Source organism: Neopelma chrysocephalum, unplaced genomic scaffold (genome assembly GCF_003984885.1).
Source record: "Neopelma chrysocephalum unplaced genomic scaffold, ASM398488v2 Primary Assembly neopelma1_22, whole genome shotgun sequence".
Classification (NCBI taxonomy): domain Eukaryota; kingdom Metazoa; phylum Chordata; class Aves; order Passeriformes; family Pipridae; genus Neopelma; species Neopelma chrysocephalum.
The window spans coordinates 14,317,392-14,341,540 of record NW_020897689.1 but is presented as its reverse complement, the minus strand read 5'-3'; the positions used below and the strand labels follow the sequence as shown (position 1 = coordinate 14,341,540).

The following is a 24,149-nucleotide window of genomic DNA, read 5'->3' as shown; positions in this document are numbered from 1 at the left end:
TCTCAAATGATCTCCAACCTCTCTGATTGATGCAGAGCTAAGTGCACGTAGATGGTTCTTGACTAATTACCATCAAACCTATTCTAAAGGAAAATGCCCTCCAATGACAGTTATCACAATATTTCTTAGCATCCTATTCCAGCATTTTATCTCAATCCCTTTTAGAAGCTGAGTGGCTTTAACTCTCATTTTCATGAGTGAATATTTTAGATCTTTCATTCCTGTGGCCTTCTTTTTCTGGATTGTGGCAAGTTTGTCTTCATCCTTCCCTGTACTCAAGATGTGTATGGAGTGCTAACTACAGTTACACAGATTTGATGGGAAACACCTTAAGAATTATAGAAATATATGGAGTCTTGAATTCTCAAAAGAAAATTAACATTTACTAAAGTCTGCTGGCACTGGACACTTAATTTGGAAATCAAGGGTATATGAAGTTGGGTCTCAAGAAGTAGTAAAAATATTCCTTTTGGGGTCAAGTCCCTGAACTCCATCCGGTCTCAGAAAGAAACAGAGTGCAAAGAAGCAATTTATCTGTAGAGCAGTTGGCTAAATTGCTTCAGCTGTTGAGTAGAGCTAATAGCAGCTTACACTATAAAGCATACAACATATGCTAACCTCACCAAAAATCTCCTAAAGCTTTGACAAGGCCAGTTCACAAGGTCCTCTGTTCATTCAAACTTTAAGTACAAAATACACTCAGGACAATTATAAGGCCAATATTGGGAACAGTCTTTTACATAGGTTCACAAGATAAAAGAGTCTTTTAAGAAGGTAATTGCTATGCTGTCACTGTGAGCAGGCAAAAAAGTCAGAGAAAATGTCCAGTTTACAAGGCTGAGAAACAAAGGTTTTAGTCCTGGACAACTAACAGATCTAATGTTAATTGTTTTGCTTCATGCAGGCAATAAATAAATAATAAAACAGTCATGCATGGACTGAGTAACTGTCAATTCCCTCCTAAGAAAAGCGTTGCACAACTACAGAAAAACCATGAAAATCAATGCTTCTGAACAATCTAGAGCTGGATACAATACCCAAGATCCCTCTTCAAAACACAAGTGGCATCAGGAAAAGGTGCTCTCTTCCAAGAACAATTTCACAGTACTTAGTACTGAGAAAGACAATGGTTTACTCAGCACTAAAAAATGAGCCCTTCTGAATGTAAGAATAAGTATCATTTTAGGCACTAGGGAACTAATTTTCAAGAGTATGTTGAAAAGTGCTTTGAAAATGGCAGCACTGTTGAGCAGGGTCCCAGCTTAGGCACGAGGCCAAAGTTTTAGTGGACAGGATTTAATGCATCCATCCTATGTAGACCTCCATCCTATGTAGACCTCCATCCTACTCTGGGCTGAAACCATGTGGTGAAAATGTTTAAGAGATGTTATTTTACACCACAGATGTCAAAGAACTTGATATCAGGGAAAATCCTGTGCACTTATCTGAAGAATGTATTATTGCAGTGCTCCAATTCATCTGGTTTCTGTTGCTCCCTTAGCATATTCTTATTTGTGAGGCCACAAACATACTTCTTATTAGAGCTAAAACCATTCTAGGATTTAAGCACTGCAATATCTCAAACGATTCCAATTTCCTTCAGATTCTGAAATAAGAAACAAAACAGCTTTAATATTTATATTTTCAAAAGGATGATGACGACTTTGGAATTTTCAGTTAAGAAGCTGCCTTGAGACTGTTACAACAGCATGGGAAAACAGAAAAATTGCACAATCCTGACCTTTTAAGATGCTCTTTAATATATCATGTAAAAAAAAAGTACAGTATTAAATAAGAAATTTGTTAGCTTTCAGCACAGAGGCAGGTTTATTAGCAAACAACTAAGTGGAACAAAAAATCTATAACCCTGATCTTATTGAAATAATTACAGAATCTTTAATGTCCCAGTAGGCATATACAGAGAAAAAGATGGAGCACAGAGAAAGAGCACAGTAATGAAAACAGACAGAAATAGGCCATTCATCCTACCTCTTACTTAGTGCATACAAACGACTGTCAAAAGTAGAAGACAACACAAAAATGATTACTGACCAAAAAACAGTCTTTTTTTTTATTACTAAATTTAAGGAATCTGTGGGACAAAATTTAAATGAAAATTCACACTCCCAACAAGTAAATATTTTTTTCATTTATCTGTATGTATAATTGGCACTTTTTTAAAAAACCGTGTAACATTGCAAAGTCAATAATAAATCTATGTGAAGAGTATTTACTTAAATTCAGAAGAATGTCACTATTTAACTATTCTGTATGTTGTCCATCTTATATCCAGTGCAAATTTAAAATACACATGAATAAAGTTTTCAGAATTTAATCAGACGAAAACACATAGCTATATTCAAATATCACACTGATGGCAACAGATCAGATATTTGGGTAGCTACAGTAGGCAGAAGAATATGGTGATCCTGTAGCAAACTTATCTTTTGCATTTCCTTTAAAATTTATTTGGCCTTGAGTACAAAACTTAATGGCACAGAAGAACTTTGTCACAAGCAAAAGCAATGAGGACCATGCTGCTGTGCTTCCTTGGAGCAGACTAGAAAGCAGCATGTGGTTTCTCCACCTTCTCTCCTCTGCCCCTGGGATGGACTGAGAGAAGTGGGGTTGTTCGGGCTGGAGACAGGAAGGCTCTGGGGACATTTTGCAGCCTTTCAATATATAATAACATATGGTTTAATTAAAACTATTTAATATCTTTATTGATGATCTGGATGAGGGGATTTAGACTACCATTAGCAAATTCATGAATGACATCAAGTTGTGTCAGAGCGTCGATTTGTGGGAGTGTAGGAAGGCTCTGCAGAGGGATCTGGACAGGCTGGATAGAAGGGCCTATACAAACAGCATGAGGTTCAACAAGACCAAGTGCTGAGACCTACACTTTGGCCACAATAACCCTATGCAGTTACAGGCTGGGGACAGAGTGGCTGGAAAGCATCCCAGTGAAAAAGGACCTGGGAGTGCTGCTCGACAGTGGCTGAACATGAGCTAGCAGTGTGCCCAGGTGGCCAAGAAGGTCAATGGCATCCTGGCCTGTATCAGAAATAGTGTGGCCAGCAGGACTAGGGCAGTGATCCTTACCCTGTGGTAGGCACTGGTGAGAGGGCATACCTCGAGTGCTGTGTCCAGTTCTGGGCCCCTCAATTCAGGAAGGAAATTGAGGTGCTGGAGTGAGTCCAGAGAAGGGTAATGAATCTGGTGAAGGGTCTGGAGTGGAAGTCCTGTGAGGATGAAGGTGGGGTTGTTTAGCCAGGAGAAGAAAAGAGGTTTTATTCAGGTGGGGGTTGGCCTCTTCTCCCAGGCAATTAGCGACAGGATGAGAGGACACAGTCTTAAGCTGCACCAGGGGAGGTTTAGGTTGGACATTAGGAGGACATTTCTTCATAGAAAGGGTGATTAGACATTGGAATGGACTGCCCATGGAAGTGGTGGAGTCACCATTCCTGGAGGTGTTGGAGTCACCATTCCTGGAGGTGTTTCAGGAAAGACTGGATGTGGCACTTAGTGCCATGGTCTGGTTGACATGGTAGTGTTCAGTCATAGATAGGACTTGATTATCTTAGAGGTCTTTTCCAGCCTAATTGATTCTATGATTCTGTGATAAGGGGGCTTATAAGATAGATGGAGAGAGACTTTTTACCAGGGCCTGTAATACCAGGAGAAGGGGCAACAATTTTAAACTGAGAGAGGGTAGATTTGGACTGGATATAAGGAAGAAATTCTTCACTGCAGGAATGGTAAGGCACTGGAACACGTTGCCCAGAGAAGCTGTGGATGCCCCATCCCTAGCAGTGGTCAAGGACAGGTTGGATGGGGCTCTGAGCAACCTGGTCTAGTGGAAGGTTCCCTGGAAGGTTCATGACAGGGGGGTTGGAACTAGATGATTTTTAAAGGTCCCTTCCAACCCAAACTATTCTATGATTCTATGATTCCTGTAGAGCTGAGTAAGATGTAACTGTTGTGGGTACAGACAGGAACTGCTTCTCTTTAAGAAAGCCAAGATTCAGCCTGTCCTTGCCCCTCCCTTTCACTTGAACATGGAGGGGCCATGGAGGCTTTGTACAAATTACTTACCACTCGCTGCAAAATACACAATGAGCTTTTGGTCTAAAGAACAGGAAGCCACCTTCTTCATTCTTCTTTTCTTCCAGGAAAAACAAGATACTATGCAACCCTAAAATAAACTAGTTATTTCCCCTTTCCTATCTCCCTCTACTAAAATTGGTTTTCTTTTAATCAAACAACCTCAACAATGCTTTGACATTAACCTATGGTGAGCCTTTTTCACCTTCACAAGGAAATGTAAAATGTATTTCACTGAAGTGAACGAGATAAAGGTAAGTTATGTTTCACACCACACTGCCAGCTGTGGGCACCCACTGAAAACTATTGAAAGCAACTCCCAGTTTACAGAACTCAGATTCCTACATGTCATTATAACAGAAATATCTTCCCAACAGATAGGGAGAGTAAGTAATATTGTGAGGGAAAGGCTAATTATATAGAATACGTCACAGCATGATGTAATTGTAAAAACACTTCAGAAACACTACAATCTTTGATTTACATCTTCCACATTTCATGCATAGTAGTATCCATTCCCTTCCCTTCAGTTGAGAGGAAATACTAACAATCTCACACATAAAAGGAGGCCAAGAAATATTTTCAGGACAGCTGCCATTCCCTTAACTTTTCCTGGAGAGAAGAAAGTATGTCACATTACAGTCATAGTGGGAATAAAGAAATTTTAATTGTGACATAATTTTGCAAAGGAAAGGGCTTCTACAGGCTGCGATAACAACATCCCAGAGATATTTTTTTAGTTGTTGTTCTGCACAGTAAGTAAAGCTGCAACTCCCGAAGGAGGTTTCTGCCTATGCCAAATGCCAGTTTCAAAGTCCAGCCCTGAATGCTTTAATATTTTTAAGCAAAAGCACTTTACTTTTCAAAAAAAGTTCAACTTCCTTTATGTATTGCAAATTTAAATGGTAACGCTATTGTCTAGAGATTAAGAACTGTTACTTTATAGAAAAAAGAGGGATTTTTTTAAGATCATTCTGAGTGAGGTTAGTGTTCTAGAGGCTCATATCCTGCTGTTGCAGGAACTACCGTACTTCCTGTGAGCTACCAGAGCCATAACCACTTCTCTTGTCCTTATGTAATTGCTGTCCAGGTTGTCATTTTACTGAGGCTCCTTTCCCCTGCTCTGGCTGTGCAGCAGCATTCCAAGGTAGGTATATATCCAACAGTCTTAGCCTGTTCATACTTTGCTTCTGCAGGGCATAAACTGCCCCTCCCTGTAGGGAAAAACTGAGGTAACTGAGTCACACCACATCTTGGCAGGAGAAAGAGGGGGAGAAAAGTGGTTTGCTATTTATTGTGAAATGCCAAAAAAAAAAAAAAAGTAGCATAAGTTACTTATTTGGAGATGATACCACAATGCTGAATGGGAAACGAACATTATATTTAACCTAGCTACATGACAACTTAAAATTAACTTTTCCTTATTTATGGTGATATTGCAAATCTTAATGTTCTCTGCAGACGTTTTTAAATTTATATTAGTGATCAGAACAAGTTTTCACTACGAAATTTTTTTCTGAGCCCTTTAGCAGAAATGAAATGTTAATATTACAAGCTAGAATTAGAATATTGTATGTATTCTGAAGCTTCTTACTACTTATTAACATTATTTTTAAGGTATATATTCCCCTTCTTTTGACTGTGAGGGCACAAACTAGTACAAACACATAGAGAAATGCTTGAAATTCATTATGCAGCTTCTCAACTACTCACCATACTCCCATTAAAAATGGATAACAGTGTTCTTACAAACGGTCAATATTGTGCACTTTGATTTTACAAAGAAAATGCTTTGCTGAATGTTTTAGACATTTATCTGTGGTGCAGAAGGGCAGCAGAATTTCTTCTGTGCTCCTTCATTGTTTCTATTTGGAAGACAGTCCAGTCTCCAGATATGCATTAACAACAAAGCAAATATTTACATGTCAATACAGGCTTACCTTACTCTAGTCTAGGAGGTTCTGTTCAAACCTGATCAGGGACAATCATCTGCCAGGGAACAGGATTTTAAAGTGGTGGTGAATGCTCCACAGAAGCATAAACTGAACCCACACCTGGTTCCCATACCACACTCCCTCTCCAGACACAATTGCTTACTTCAGGCTGCACCATCCACCCTAGGACACAGCAGCAAGGACAGTCTACCACATCACGGGCCCCCTTTCCTTATCCTGCACTTTGCAGGGTGCAAGCCTCCAACAGTGTGCTCTATAATCATTGCCCCACAATTAATCATACACAGTTTAGTAAGTTTCAGGCCATCTCCTGCACACCCAAACCATATGCCTCTTTAGATAGGAAAGTCTCAGAAGCATCAGCACCAAATAAATTGCTATAAACTATTACTTTTTCCCAATAAAGACTGGGACTTATTATGGATAAACCTTTTTGATTTTCTGACCTCTCAGAAAACTACTGCAGCTCATAAGCCATCACCCAAAACTAACAAAGCAGATGGGCTGGTTTCGGCTGGGGTAGAGTTAATATTCTTCACAGTGGTTGGTATGGGGCTGCGTTTTGGATTTGTGCGGAACATAGGCTGATAATATAGAGATGTTTTTGTTATTGCTGAGTATGGCTTACACAGAGCCAAAGCCTTTTCTGTTTTTCATAGTGCCACGCTGGTGAGGAGGCTGAGGATGCATGGGAGGTTGGGAGGAGACACAGCTGGGACAGCTTCCCCCAGCTGACCAAAGGGATATTCCATATCATATGACATCATGCTCAGTACATAAAGCTGTAGAAAGAAGGAAGAAGAGGGGGGACGTTTGGAGTGATGGTGTTTGGCAACCCAAGTAACTGTTATGCATGATGGGGCCCTGCTCTCCTGGAGATGGCTGAACACCTGCCTGCCCATGGGAAGCTGTGAATTAATTCCTCATTTTGCTTTGCTTGTGTGCAAGGCTTTTGCTTTACCTATTAAACTTTCTTTATCTGAACCTATCACTTTTTTGGCTTTTACCCTTCCGATTCTCTCCCCGAGCCTGCTCATGGGAGAGTGAGAGAGCGGCTGCGTGGGGCTTGGTGTCTGGCTGGGGTTAAACCACAACAGCAGGCAAGAGTTAGTAAGGTTTTCCTGATTTGCCTATGATCCGTCTAGTTTCATTCTGTCATTTAACATTGTGTCTGCAAGAGCAAATACAATCAAGACACAGCTACCCATCATGAAAAGTGTAGGTGAAGCCTGAACTTTCATGTCCAGCTGTAACTCCACTGATTTTAGCACATCTACTCCAGAATTAGGGTGGAAGGCTGCCACATGCTATACTGCCCACCTGGAGCTCACTAAGCGACAGATTCCAGCTCTTCATTCAGACAGCATGCCTGTGTGAATGCAGTGATGTACCTGCAGCTGCCTCTTCTGCCAGCTGGGCACCTGCAGGTCTTCTCTGGGGCAGCCTAGTGCTCCCTGTGACTACCCTTTCTCTCCCTCACCTGCTGAACCAGGATGAGGAAAAGCACAGTGACTGTGTGGCAGTCAAGAGCTAAACCTTAATACTAGATATCTCATGCACCTGACAGTGTATTTAGGGCAAGCTAGGTCAGGCCAAGGATCAGCAACTGAAACCCAGATGATCACCCCAGCCTAGACTGTGGTCTTGCTTACCAAACTCTTCTCACCAGACACTTGGCCGAACTGTGCACTGACTCCTTCCTGTGTGACGGCAGCACATGAGACCAAAGGGTGAGCTCCCCACACTTGGTCTCAGATGGAGTTGGGTCCAGCCCCAGCACACAAGCAGCTCTTAGAGTTGGAATTGTTTACAGATCCTCCCAGTTGAGACACCGCCTTTGTGGACCAGGTTCCTAACCATCAAACACGGATGGGTGAAACAACTAATTACTTTTTATTACTTTGGCTCCCAGTACACACTAAATCAGTCATAAAATCATGTGTAGCCTGTTCTGAGATTTGACAGCTACTAACTACACAGTTTCAAGTTGATTGCTACCAATTCAGAGCTTCTCAGAAACAAACATGGACAACCTGCAGATAGAGAGATTCACACATTTGGAAGAAGTGCCTTCAAAACTAGAAGTTTGAAAAGAGAGTGCTCCTGTTAAAGTACTATAAAAAGATATTATGGAATTAAGAAAAAAAAAAGTAGAAATATTGTTTGGCAAATTATAGCACAAATTCTGAAAGCAAAAAGTTGCTGAAGGTATGTAAGCCTATATGTAAATAAGTGTGTGTATATATGAGTATAGATACAATATGAATGACAGATTGGAGCATCTGATCTACATACCAAAAAAATTTTGAGCAGATTGTTAATTTATTTTAGGCTGCATAGTAACACTTCTAAAATACACTAATCACAACAGTGTAAATACTTTTTAAGACTGGTGTAACATATGTATTTAGCTGATTTCATGTTTTTAGGGATTAAAAATGAAGATATCAAAACTTTTTTATCATCTGATGTGCTATCATCCATGAAAAAAACCTGGATGCCATCAGGAAATTCAAGCATCCTTGGCAAAACAAAAATTATATATGTATTCTTGAAATATGAGATATTTACATTGCATTGTCTAACTGACATGTTATCCTTAAATCAACTCTACATACTATTTTAATCATGTAATTGTCAACTGTGAAAAAAAGATAGTGAGAAATGATATTTTGAGGATAAATAGCTTGATCACGATTAAGGACTGTGCTACACACGCCGTGGGTTTATTTTGTTGGCAGGAAAAACATGTCAAGGATCATGCAGTTCATTTAAGTCCAGTGGAAAACATTTGCTTTGAGTTTTAGCTTTATTTAACTTGAAACACCATTGTAAATTTGGGGGTAATTAAAAAAGCATTGCTAAATTCTACAGAAACTCAGTCCACCTGCTTCTGGTAAAAGCTCCACTTCTTTCTAAAGATTCCTTTTGAGACATGGGGTGATTTATTAATTTCCAGATACTAAAACACTCACATGGACCCTCACCCTCATCTTTGATATTATATGCTCTTTCCCCTCAGACTTTCCAAGCTAGGTCTCCACTGCTGCTTAAAAAAATCCGAGAAAAGCTGCTCTGAGGGCTGGAACCTCAGGAATCAAGTTTTTATAAAGGTACTTACACAGGTTTCAGAACAGAGATCCAATTGTGAAAATGACTACTCAATGCATGCCTAACAATAAGAGAGTTTAGGTGACTATTTTCTGTTAATACCTTATTGCTAAGATATGTAGTACTTCATCTCTGAACACACCCAGAGGTTCTCAAATTTCATAAAGGAGAACACTTACCTGATAATTCATACGTAGCTCCAAGAATTCAAAAATCAACAGTCCCTCTGCTTAACACATTGCATGACTTCATTTTTTCTGGGAATAAGCCAAGCACAATTTTTGTATGAGGAAAAAACACTACTAAGGTGCCATTCTTTATTTGTTTATTTGCACACAGTTATTAATGAGCACCTGTATTTGACAGGAGATATGACCTTACTACACTAGTCAGTTGCACAGAACCAACGATTACAAATAACCAACGATTACAAATATCCTCTCTTGTCATTTGAACTCAAGAAGGAGTTAATTTTTGCTATCATTTTCTGAAAGATCAGAAATAGCCTAAAAAGGAAAAGGCTTTCCTAGATGCCACAGGTTCTGCCTAATTTATGTACCTGCTGCACGTACAATAGACTAGGGAAAGAAATCTGCAAAATCTTTCATCCTTTCAGGTTCAGCTGGGTCTTGCCTAAGTTTCAAAGAGCTTATTCACATCCAAGGTCCAAATGCAACCTGGCTACCACCATGCCTAGTGCTTCTTTGCCAGAGACAGCCCTGAAAGCCGTATGGAAATGTACATAAGAGAGAGGCCCTGGAAAACCAAAACTGAAATATGAAGCCCATCTTAACACAATTCCTTAAACTGAAAATTATTAGGCACAGGATTACATTTGTTGGCAAGACAGGCTTTAATGAAAAACTGCTGTTCAATTAATGTATTTCACTATCCCAAAAATCTTCCCCTAAAGTAAAGTATCACTAGAAAGAACTATAAAACCAAAATACATCATATTATTCTATGTAACCATTGATTTGAGGAAAATATCAATAAACCCTGTAAAGTGAGTATTTGATTTTGAGATAACAACAATAATTTTGTATTTAAAGAAGCAAGACTGATGTTCCAATTCTTTGAGAAAATATTTTGATAATCAAATTAACTAATGATATGAATATAAAACATCATTCAATTTTCACAGCCAAGCAAATAATCTGTATCAATGATTTGGAACAGTGATTCATATTCGTATGGGTTTTTTTAACTAGTAGAGATATTGAACATTGTCATATTTATTTCATTAGATTATTTTATGTTGTTTACGAAGATTGAATTTAATAAGGAAATTAGAACTATATAACAAAAAAATCTGCTTTTAATAAAAATAAATCATCTAATTATTCATTTTTAAACGCATCTATTCTAAGCTTTAATCTTCTCAAATTTATGCTTAGGAAATGAAACTGAGTATTGAAAAAGATGAGTATACAGGTTTGTTGTAGTTTGACTCCAGCTAGCAACTGAGTGCCACTACACTACTACCACTCAGCCACTCATTCACGCCCCTTCCCTCCCAGTAGGACACGGAGGAGAATCAGAGAAGGGTAGAACTCGTGGGTTGAGATAAGAACAGTTTAATAATTGAAACAAAGTATAATAATAATAATGCTAATCCCACTATTAATAATAATTTTAATGAAAAGGGAGATAATAAAAAAAAGAAGGATAAAACTCAAGAAAAACACATAATGCTCAATACAGTTGTTCACCACCTGCTGATCAATGCTCAACCCACTGGCCCCTTCCAGGCAACTCCCCTTAGTTTATATGCTGAGCATGATGTTCCGTGGTATGGAATATCCCTTTGGCCAGTTTGGGTCAGCTGTCCTGGCCGTGCTCCCTTCTGGCTTCTTACGCACCTGCTCAGTGGCAGAGCATGGGAACCTGAAAAGTCCTTGACTTAGGGTAAGCACTGCTTAGCAACAGCTAAACATCAGTGTGTTATCAACATTATTCGCATACTAAATCCAAAACACAGCACTGTACGAGCTACCAGGAAGAAAATGAACTCTATCCCAGCCAAACCCAGGACAAGGTCCCTTTGTGAAACTCCAGATTTCAACTGAACTCAAGGATAAAATTCAGGAAAAAAACCAATGTTTTGAGTGATTAAATCAAAATTAATATCTTTTAAAGTTCTGTCTACAGTTCAAAAGTCCCACCCACGGACAGGCATCTGATTTTTTCTTCTGAGTACATTTAAGTTAATGGTGTGGCTATACCAGCTTTTTGTATCACACCCTGCAGTAGAGCTTTCCAAAGCAGAAGTCATTATGTACAAAGGCAAATTGGATATGACATCCAAAATGACCATTGTAAATGCAAAAATTTCTGTTCTCTTTCCTAACAGTTACAGCCCTTAACCAGGAAGGAGTCTTGGGCTCTGTCCCCTTACCTGAAAGTATGTTTGTTCTCCCTAAAATTGAATTAATGAGTAAAATATGCCTAGACTGTAAACCCTGAGCAGCCTTAGGTAGGAACAATTTGAGGTTTCCACAGAAATAGCTGCTTTAATGGCTACGAGCAGCACAAGAACTGAGCATCTCCCTGTGTGGGTATTTTCAGATGCTAAAGATGTGAAGTGGTTGGGTGTCAATTCAGGCATTCTTAAAGAAAAAATTAGTTACTTTAAGTCTCTGCATGACTGTAGGCACGAACATCGTACAGAACATATAATCTAGCATTTTTACTCTAGTAAGCCAAATCAATTCAGTTATTTCAGGCGTGGTGCAAACAATGAAGAAAGTCCTGGACCTGAAGATCTACGCTGTCTGTGAAGACCAACCACAAAGAGTTGGTGTTGGAAATTATCAAAAGAGTTGAGGGAGAGCAAAGGGCACTAGTGACAATCATTGATTACATAAATTATCTGCATATATAATGCACATGTTCTTGTTTGTACATATATAGGATTTATTGTGATAATAATCTGCATCAAACAAAACCAAGCCATCTAGAGTCCTCATATAAAAACCAATATGCAGCTTTGAGCATTTTCTCAAACCCAAAACACACTTCAGTCGCCAGATCTACCTCTTTATTCTGAGTATCAGCCCTCACCAACAAAAGGTGAGACCCAAGGTCAATTGGATATTTCAGTACATACACAGAGATCTCAAATTCTGATGATGTCCAAGGAGAAAAGAGAATTTTAGTCAAATGCACAATGACTGTAATGAAAGTATTAGCAGAACACTTGAAAATAAAACTTTTGGGCTTAGCTTAAAAAAAAAAGTTTGGTAGGATGTATTATTATGCAAAAGCAAGATATTCCACTTTTCCCCTGTAGCTTCATAAATGATGCATTTGAGAAATGGAGTGTTTACATAACTACAATCATGCATATATTTTGCCTTTAGCAATTTTAATAATATAGACAGAAAATGGAGTTATCTTCATTATGAACTTCATATGGACAACTTCATAAGTAGCACTGCAGTTAGATAATAAAATGAAATAAAGATAGCACTTAAGGCTATATGCAAACCTTATTTCCATTTGTAGAGATCAAGGGTATAACAGGCTTGCTATTTGTAGACCATACAGTAACTTTACTAACAGAACTATGCATTTTTCCCCTAGCACAGTTACATGATCCATGAGCTTCCATATAAAAAATGCGTTTAGCTCTTCAAAGTTATTTCTTATGGCTAGTTTCCAAAGTTGAAACACATGATAATATCAAAAGATACTTGTTATTTACTGGGTCTCTCCACCACTAAACCCTCACAAGCCTTGGCAAGAATAGCATTTGTTAATATAAGAGCGGGAATATAAAGTAATTTGACTACACTAAACTGCATGTCAAAAAGAAATGAGTACTATAGTTATCAGCCATTTTCCTAGTTATCACATGCATTCAATATGATAAGCAAAGAGTATCTTAGTGAACCTTGAACTTTGCAGAGATGTAGATGAATTAGAGCTTTGGAGAACATGCTTTTTTCTTATCAGCATACAAACAGATAATAGCTTGGTTTTGGCAGGGATTCTTTATAGCTAAAGTACTTCCCCCTCAGGGAATCATACTGTCATTTGTTTTTATTTTCAAAATGAAAACAAATGGCACTGTAACTCCTAAGGGTGAAAATTACTTCAGTCTGCTTTTTCCCCTGCACTCTCATCTATTCATTTTCAGTTAGATGGAATATAGATATAGTTTTCTCCCCTTTTGGCTTCCATTGCCACAAAATGTATTCACTAGCTGTACAGTAATTAACAGCTCTTGACTGGAAAACTGCCAACATGTACAACATGACACTCTTCCTTTGAACACTAACAAAGTGCATAAGTAATTTATGTTGGATTAAATATCCCTAACAGGGACCCTTAAGTAACCCAATCACTTTAAACAGGCTCCACATGTATGCTCCTGTGCAGTGAAAATGTCAGACAGTGATAACCCACTAATAGCACAGTTCTAACTATATTCCAGCCATTAGCACTTTATGACATCAATCCTCATTAAACGTGGCAAGGAAAAAGATACTAATGTTTCCCAATTTTGCAGCCAAGGTGGAAGAGAAATTGCAAAAATGTAGACAGGTGCTGTCTCCCAAAAAGGATTAACATTTTTTAAAATGTGGTTGCAATTTTCTGTTAGTACCTTTGTTTGTATTGAAAGAAAGACAACAAAGAGGTAAGGGCTACAAGGACCTCAGTGGAATCCAGCCAAGAGTGAAAGAAAAGACTGGTATTTCAGCCATTGTGCTCCCTGCTAAAGCACTGTGCCAACTCATCTTCCAACCCATTATATGAAATTTAATTTAACCTGCTATGCAATTAATTCAGATGTTCAGCCTATTTTTCTCATGGCAGAATCCCTCACACAATGCCTTATTTAAATATTAATCAGTCCTCTTTCAATTAGGACTAATTTGCTTCACAGGGTTTCTCTCATCTTCTGATTGCAGGAAAATGGAGGTAACTTGCAACGTTTGAGGATAATTAACATGGTATTTTTATAATACTGATACATCAAATGGGACCTTAATGAACCCCGCTGATTCCATTTAGTAAAGCATGCCTCAAAGTTATAATCAAGAGGAAAGCTATTGCCATCTGTTTAAAATACTAAGGAGCACAATTTAAACACAGAATAGTTATTTCTTCAAACTGTCTATTGTAGGGGTCTGCAAAAGTCATTTTTTTTCATGGAAACTAATTGAAAGTATTTAAATTTGAACCTTTTATTACATATATGCAAACAGTATCTTCCTAAAATGTAGAGGGCCCTCTTAATTAAACGTTGACAAACTCAGATATAAGTAATGTTTGTTAATGTTAATTTTCCAAACATGCTGTGCATTTAATACAGAAGCAACACAGTCAGATTTTACTCTGTTCTAGTGAACATAATATTTTGTGCTCAGTACTTGAAGAGAAACTCTTCAAAACACGACACCCCCCCAAAAAAAAAACCACAACCCCAAACCTTTAGTCTTTGCAAAATGAAAAATAAAGGCATATGTTGTTCATTTGTTGGTTACTAAAAAAGGCAAACAAGTTAACATTTACACATGACCAGTTGCTCACAAAATGTTCCATCTGCTACAAAGAAGGTCGAAGTTCATCTTTCTTATGTTTAGAATTGCTCTACTGTTCCTAGGTAACCTGTAGTCAAAACCCACGTGACTGAGATATCAGATCCTGACTTCATCATGAAAGAAAAGTCCTTAGTGTGAAAAAACAACAGTGAAACACAGAAGATCAAACCCCTTGCTTCACTTTCACTCCCCTGTAAATTTTAAAAGTTCATGATTAAGTATTGACTGAGCCATAAAACTTGTTCTTTTTAAAGTCAAAAATATTAGTACACATGACCCGTTAGAGATTCGGTATTTTGCTTTTTCTTGTGTAAATATACTCTCCTGAATATGTGACTATGAAAAAGGAAATGTCATCACTCTGTAAATGTCAACAATTTACTATAAAAGAACATGGTACAAAACCAAAAAATTAAGTCACAGCAATTCTGAACTTCTGAAACATGATTTCTGACAGCTCAGCTCTGTGTGAACTGTCATGCACCTAATAGTATATTTGTTTGCTCATCAGCATATTTGTCAGTAGTTGCAGGACTACTAACAAACCTCTTTGCAAATGCAGTGTGTACTTCCACAAAACTTTGTAGTAAGTTAATGATTTTGAAATTTCATTATGCTTGAAACAGGTTAAGTCTTACTGGGAAAGACTGTTAATCAGGCTAAGAGACAATTTGATCTTAAAAGCCATGCTACTTCAGAAATGGATTAAAACCTCAGTTCAGATCACTGGACCTCCTTAAATTATAGCAGCATTGATTAAAAACTGTCCAAAAAACCCCCTGTGGGCACCCTGGTGTTGCTGTGGGTTTTATACCCACCCAAGGCTAAAGGGGACATCTGGGAGGAGATGACTACAAGCTGAAGGGAGCAAAGGAAGAATAATGAGCTTTCTAACAATCTTTGTCTAGTAGTACCATCTCTAGAGGCCCCTTTTGAGCCAAAAGAAGATTGTATTGTATGCAAATTGAACCATGGTCATCCCCGGGGACTGGGCTTAAGCCAGATAACTCTCTGATGTGGATACACAGAAAGATATTTTAAGAAACTTTCATATGCCTGTACTCAGACTTTCACTATGTGGAAACTATACTACAGCACAGATGTTTCTCTGATACATCTGTTTCTTTCTTTTTCTTTTCAAGGCCACAAATATCTTGAAGACTACTTTGATCTGCTGTTGATAGAAGTTATAGAGATTCTGTATGAATTCATGGACAAGTAAAGGTGGAAATATAGAAGTTTATGAAATTAAACTTGAATTGAATGTGAAGGTTCACTAAACCTAAATAAACACTGTGTCCAAGCATAGGAAGGATATTTGTTTATTTGCAAAAATCACGAGACATTGACTTCCATTCTTCATTGTGCACTTTGGGGTTTATTTTAGCAACTTTTCAGTACTCCATTTGCTCGAATTAGATGTGTAGATCTGAGTACTTTAAGGCATTTAACCTTATAAACTGTGTAAGAAAGCCATCTAGCTTGTCATCCATTACTCAGTAATCAAGAGTTACTCAGGTTCTTCAAAATTATCTTTTCATTCACCACTGTCTTTATCTGGCTGAACTTTGGTAAGCTTCTTCTTAAATAAGTTTCTATTTTTTTAAGGTAACTTAAACCCAGAAAACTGTGATGTTGCACTTTTAATAATACGAATAATACCTTCTTAAGAAAGATATCTGATCCAAAAGGGTAAGAGAACTCTTGAAGGTCACATTATCTATACATTAGTTGATATGCTGGATCATTGCATTTTGTTTCCTTAACTATTAAAGAATCAGAAAATACTCATGCAGTAGAATTATAACTCTTTTAGATCTGTCTGAAAGGATGTAGTAAAGCCAATTTGTTATTTACACCAACCATATGTAGTAGACAGCCAATAAATAATATATTGCTCTCAGAGCTGAAAGGTCCGTAAGTAGAATGATTATCAACTGTTTAACATGAATATGAGGGAGCCCCCACTTTGTATAGCTAGTGCCTTTCCCATTACCTAGCTAGAACTTGTCAAAAAAGAGTTCTAAAATGTCACATTTTACAAAAAAAATTTAACCTCGATGCAGCATACAGCTAAGACAATTCCAGTGCTCTGTTTTGGAATTATCCCGTATAAATCTGTCTAAGACACATTGTCACTGACTACTCTGTGACTTCTCCTGTAAAGAGTATAGGATCTCTGGGTTACACCAAAGATGTAACAGACTCATAAAAGAGTTTCTTGTGCCGCTGATAGTTGACATCCAAGTGTGTCTTGTGTCATTCAGTTGCCTGTTTTCTGCCTTCATGCTTCATCTGGCACAGCTCATCCCTGTCTATAGAGGTATTCAGAGAAAGGGGGTGACAGGCAGCCACTGCTGTGAACAATGAAGACTGCAGTGTTTAATCAGATAGTCCATGGGGTAAGTCTATGCTTGGGTGAGATTTATGGCTAGCATTGGACACTTAGGAATCTTGCTGGGTCCATGAAACTTCATCCTCATAGATCTATTTTTCAGAAGGAATAATGAGAAAATTCTCACTTTGTAAAGAAATCATAAAAGCAGATCAATGAGTTGCACCCTTGAATGATATAGCTAACGTGAATGCATTCAGCTGAAAGACTGAATAACTGACTGAGATAAGAGAAAACCTTACTATCCTTTGAGTATATATGCCCATTTATCAGATTTATTATCCAGATGATTTTTAAATCTTTTATTACGATGGCTATAGCATCTCCACTTCCAGACTTAATGGCTGTTCCATAAGCTCCATCTGGAACTTGTTCAGTAATAGGATGGACTTTATACCACCTAGTTCCTACAGCTGACCTGACTCCATTTTCACTTATTAGCTGAGATATCTCAAGGAATAATATAACTGGATGTGCAGAAAGAGGTTTGTATTTATTTTAGACTCCTAATAAAACACTGTAACAAAACTGTAGGGCTAGTTGAAAGTGGAGTATGTCTGACTTAATTTTAAACCAATTTCCAGGTATGCACTAATGTTTACATGTATACTAATACATTTAAAATGGAAAAATAAATATATTATAAACAAACAACAGCAAAAACCCCCCACTGTAACACTAGAACAAAACTTAAAACAGAAATAAGTATAATTTATTTCAATTATCAGAGCAGCTTTAAAATACAAAAGCACTCTTTTTACCAAAATGCACATTTACCAAAGCGCCCATGATGGAAACTGTGTGACTTTTCCAAAGGCAATGGCATTGTGTGCTAGTTTCCAGCTCTTTTTCCTTTATTTCTACCTTCACTCTCCTGTGCCAAACTTGTGTTGGGACCTGAGACACCTGTTTGAGTAAGCCAAAGAGTTTATACAACAATACATTGTTTTGGGACTATATTATACTCCTTCCTCTTCTGTTTCCTGAGTCCACATAAATTTTGTAAACAAACACTCCCTCCTACAAGAGGGGAGAGTTTTCCATTTTTTTTTCTATTTTCTATGACTCAGTTGCTCACAGCACAGCACTAGCAAACAATTCTCTATACCATAAGGAAATATATAAGTAGCATGTTAGGAAAATAAACCAGATTTAATTATTTCAGTTCAAATTTCAAAAGGATTATAAAAAAAGTCCTAAGGTATAGAAAGCAAAAATCCATTATTTTTACATAAGGCTCATCAAAAAATACGGACTGCAGCCACCAACACTGACAGAACTGTCAGTAATTAGCAGATTTGAAAATATAAGTTGCTTATGCCAATCATACACATTTGGCAAAGGTAGCAGCCACATATTTGCCAGTTGCATGTGTTATCGGGCTACTACACCCTCACTCAGTGTTCCACTTTGGCCAGAAAAAGCAGATGTGAACTCTGCTAATGTCACAGATGAAGGGCAGGTTAGAGCACCCAGATGAGCAGCAGGACAGTGTACATTCCTGTCAAAAGGTTCAGAGCGCTAGCTGGCAGGTAGCTAAACACCACACAGTCACTCACTCCCCTATGCCAGTAGGATGGGGGAGAGAACTGGGAAAAAAAATAAAATAGTGGGTTGAGATAAAGACAGTTAAATAGGACAGAAAAGGAAGTGGGAAAAAAAAAGAAATTAATAACAGAATAATAGAACTGCACACCACAAAACAAGTGAGGCACAATGCCATTTCTCACCACCTGCTGACTGACACCCAGCACGTTCCTGAGCAGTGGCCCCTGGCCAACGTTCTTTTCAGTTTATATACTGAGCTTGATGACATATGGTATGGAATATCCCTGTGGTCAGTTGGGGTCAGCTGTCCCGACTATGTCTCCTTCCAGCTTCTTGTACCCCCCAGCCTCCTGAATGGTGGAATGGTGGGAGAAGTTGAGAAGTCATTGACTTAGGGTAAGCACTGCTTAGCAACAACTAAAACATCAGTGTGTCATCAACATTATACTCACCCTATGTTCAAAACATAGAACTGTACTAGCTACTAGGAAGAAAATTATCTCATCCGAAACCAGGACAACTCCTATACCACTTCCTTTCCTTTCCTCAATTACATTGATACTGCTGTAACCACATTGGAGGGGATCTGGACCACAAATGAGAACATTCCCTTTTCGGAAAAAAACCCACAGACAATTTCCTTAAGTAAATATTTAGGCGCTCACTGCTCCTTACCAGTAAATAAAGACTAACTAATATTTCATCAGTCTACCTATGCAAAGGGTGGCCAAGTCTCCCCTTAGACAATGCCTCAGTTTGAAAACCTTTGAAAGAATTCTGTGCCATCTCTGAAATACAAGGCAAAAGCTCAAAGAACAACATGAAGTGGAGGCAACTACTGAATGTTATTATTTTGAGTCTGCATTTTCATTTCTCAATCACAGAAGAGATAAGTTCAATCAGAAAAAAAATTACCCTGTCTCCAGGAGTAGAATTATAAAAGCAGACTGAAAATAATTTATACTCCATTCCCAGAGGGATGGGGATGGGGTCTACAAAAGCTTATCTTCCACTGGGAGAGAATATAGCCATGGGGATTGAAGACACTGTCCTGTTGCGATCCTGGGATATGCTCCCCAGTTCTGGATTTGCACAGAGATGACATGACCTATCGAAGAAGCCAACAAGAGACTCATTATCAGATCCTTGGGAATAAAGCCTGAACAGCCACTGGTTGGAGTCATTTACAGCGTTTTTACATCCATATCCATGACCCACTCCTCATCAAAGTGCACACTCATTACATAAGGAGAAGTGAAAGGTACAACTCTGTTTTTTCACCATAGTCTCATTTCTATTCATAATGGGTGAATCAATAAATAACAATCTTTTTCTACTTCATATTTACACATATTGTGTTGCTGGACAACAGAAACGCCTAGAAAGCATCAGTGGAGACTGAGATTTACAATCCAAAGAAGAAAAACACTCACTTTGCATCTGCAGCCTCCTTGGTTTAGAAATTATTTGAAAATGTTAAAACTGAGAATTTGGAAGAACTAGTCACTTCAAGTCTGAGCATTCCAAGATAAACAGATAAAAGTGTCATTGCTAAAAGAAATCACAGCTTGACAGCATGGAGAAAATAAATATAAGTGCTTGCAGCAATACTTTGAATGAAGAACACAAATATCTGACAGATGACACTTTTTGTCCAGTTCAGGAACTGCCAACAGGTTAAGTTCTAAAGCAAATTCAAAATCATGCTTTCTCTAGTGTGTTATGGCAAATAGCATCCTTGAGTTATTTTTCAGAAATACAGCCTGATAGAAGTATGCCAGTAATCTTTTGCTAATCAGTTAAAAAGTAATAAATGTATAAGATAATGCTTAAGAAATACTTTCAACCATAAAGTTTCAGAAAATAAAATGTAAAATGGAGGCCTAAAAGTATTTTGTTAAAAAAGCTTCCTTAATAAATCCACTACAGGGAGAACAAAAAGAAAATAATGAACACTTTCCAACATCTCTGGGAGCCTGATCTTTGGATTGGAATAGAATGTGGTACAAGATCAGGTTTACTATTCTTGGGGGAAAAATAAACCCTGTATTTTTGTTGGTGGTGGTTTTCCATAGCTGGTTGCTTCGCCATATCTTTCATCTTATAAAAAAAGCTTCAACTGGAAATACATTAGTATTTAATGAATTAGAAAAGAACCTTGTTTAAGGGGGAATATAGTCTATGCATTGTGGATGTGATGTTTCAAAACTTACAATACTGATAAAATCAACTCCTAGTTAAGGATTAGAAACTGTGATGGGCAAAACTTACTGTAAATGCTTGGATTTGCTTGGATATCAACTCTCACAAACTATTTCTTTGCTGTAAGTTCACCTTTGAAAGGATTTTGGAACTTGCAGAAATTCTTTTTCAGAGGAAGGGGAAGCCAGTGAGTAAAGGCAGGAACAACATGTCTCGTACTTGATGAAGGTGAATGAAGACATGCCAGTGAATGAGAACACATTATAAATCTACTGGGCCAAATATAGCATTGATATGGAACAGCTGGCTATACCTGCCACTCCCGCTCATATTCTGCTACATCCACTGACATCGAAGTACGTACTAGTTATTACATGTTAAAGTTTGAAGAATCCATCCATCACTTCTATGAGCTTTTTAAGTACTACTCTCAGCATATGGCTCTTTTGCGCACAGATGGATCCAGTTCTGCAGCCTATGTTCAGATTAATGATCACAAGTAATATCCTTGGACTTCACTGTGATCTCATGCAACTTTAATTGCACTGACTTGAACAAAGTTCCTGATTTACAAAACTGCAAAGGAGCTCTGGACCTTTTTTTTTAATGACCTCAGTCACATAGGCACTATTTGACAAGAAAATGATTATGTGATCATAAACTTAATATACTGAAATATTAAATTGAAGATGAACACATTATGTGCAGTATTTATCAAGAAAACTAAAGAACAGTTAGCCAGTGAAAACAACAAAGTACAATTTGTTCAGCTAAAATAAAAAATTATTTCCTCTACAGAAGCGTTGTTGGTCATGTTTTGGTTTTTTGGGTTTTGCTTTTTTTTTTTTTAAATGAACTGATTAAAAGAAAGGTAACTCTCAGGGATACAAGGCAATCTAAACAATGGTTAAGAAATGCAAAGCTTCTTAAAACATACTCAGGAAAACAAGCTGTATGCACTGATAAAATTGTATGCACTGATAATTCCCCCATACCTACGCTTTACTATAAAATACAGGTATTGTTATGTTAAACAGAAAAACATTTTTCAGTAGTTCACTGAAATCCTATTTCCCAGCAACTCTTTCAAGACAGGTAACGTTATTGAAGTGTACTGATATTTTCACAATAACTTATTAATAGGAAAAACGAAATGAACAAAAAACCTGGTAAGAAACTGCAGACGTTTCCATCTCTAGGTCACCAGTCCTGAAAGGTTAACAGATGAAACGGGAGTTTTCCTATGAACAGGCAGGGGAGTAAGAGGCTTTTGCCCCCATTAGCACTGGCCAGCATGAGCTCTTACATCATTCCCAGCACTGTGCAACTGCACAGGTCACACCACTGATGTGGAACCAGACCACCCAGGATAACTGTAGCATCCCAAGGTAGACCTCAGCCACGGTTCTTCTTCCATTCCATGGTGGAGGAACAAACATGTGAAATACAGACTGTCCAGAAAAGCTCTGTGCAGAGACAGACACTGAAGTTGCAGAAACACTCTTCTTGAACAGCATCTGTCATCTGCCCTAAATGCATGTCAAGCAGTTGGCCAAGGAGGTTACTTATAGCCTAGACCTTTGCACAGTTCCTCCAAAACCACCGGAGAAAATGTGTTGATGTTCTTGTCTGTGTTTGCCCATACTCATGCATTTAGCAGCTAAGTAGGGAGACTAAATTACCATTTCTGTCAATCTAGATTTTTCTACAGGTCCTAAATTTACTGCATCAGAAAGGCCGAACATTTGCAAGATTTGAACACAAGGGTGAAGTAATGAAGATATGACACACGTGAAAAGATCACACTAAGCACATGTTGCTGTTTACTGTTTTAATGTTTAACATTAACAGTTTCCCTGTGAGGATTGGAGTATTTGATACAGTTATATACAGAACATAGAAAATCCAAATGTCTCATATTGGGTTGGATATTAGGAAGAAATTTTTTACAGGGAGAGTAATCAGACATTGGAATGGGCTGCCCAGGGAGGTGGTAGATTCACCGTCCCGGGAGGTTTTAAAATGAGACTGGATGTGGCACATAGTGCCATTGTCTAGTAACCACAGCGGTGTTGGAACAAGCATTGGACTTGATGATCTCAGAGGTCTTTTCCAGTCTGGTTGATTCTATGATTCTATGTTTTAGTTAAAGAAAATTAAATGTTTACTATTAAATTATGAGAACTGGTATTTCTCCTGTAATGCTTCTTTTAAACCAGGATCAGTCTTATCTGTTGTCTTCATAAATACTGAAATAATTAATTGATTAGTCAAATGTTAACAATTGTTACTCAGGCTGTGCCATGAGATTATGTACTTACACTGAGAATCAATGGTAATTAAGTAGTTGATCAATGCAGGCACCTTTGCAATGTGTACAAAGCTCCAAAATACAAGTTCAGTGGAAAAACTAAACATGAGGAGTGAAAACTCTTCATTGAAAGTGAGTTTACATCACTGAAAACTATTTTCTCCTCACTGTAATGCTCAAAAATGTATTATTTTTGCTTTTTGACATGTAGTAGAGGACTCCATGACATTGACAATGTGTGTAGTTTAGATTTAAGAATGAAAACCTCTATTAGACATTGTACCCTATCATAGATAAAATCTGAGTAAAGTGACCAACGCAGACTGATATTCAAGCAATTCTGGTGCCAACTAAAAAAGAAGGCAAGGGAATGGAATATACTCAGTTATCAGTGTCTTTAATCTACGCATTATTGCAAGGATCAGGTTGAAGCATTTCTGATGGACATTTCTGTACTGTACAACAATTTTAAAAAACTTACAAAAAGTATTTCTAAAATTATTTCCATTAAAACTGTTGTGTCAACCATGGAACTGATCTGTCTAGTCATGAACATGTCATTGATGTGTAGTACTGCATAAATTTTACATATGCGTGCAAGGACACATGCACACGTTTCCATGTATGAAAACATAAAAGTGCACTAAATTGATTATAAAATGAAATTTAGCTAATTGAATCAAGAAACATTAACAATTTTTAAAGCGTACACTTATTTCTAAGTATTTTACAATTGGTTGCTTTGCAATAATTTCACTACTTTTTCACTAGTAAATTGTAAAAATATTTACAAAACCCAAAGTGGTATTCAGAATTTCCCATTTTTACAGTGATACTTAATGTAACTTTCCTAAATTCCACTGGATACAGTCATAACAAAAAATACTATATAGGTAGAAGAGAGTCCTCAGTGAATCTGAAGGTTATATATATATATATATATATATATATATATATATATATATATATAT

General features: G+C 37.6%; 1 protein-coding gene and 1 long non-coding RNA gene across 4 annotated transcripts in view; both read right to left on the bottom strand.

The window, feature by feature from the left end:
- Positions 1 to 24,149, bottom strand: part of TOX (thymocyte selection associated high mobility group box) — a 224,327-nt gene that overhangs the window by 156,769 nt on the left and 43,409 nt on the right. The window lies entirely within an intron of this gene.
- Positions 148 to 7,138, bottom strand: LOC113980676. The gene is made up of 3 exons (XR_003538205.1): positions 7,055 to 7,138; positions 6,053 to 6,058; positions 148 to 158 (listed from the first exon to the last, which is right to left on the bottom strand). It is a non-coding gene; the product is annotated as an uncharacterized LOC113980676 (long non-coding RNA).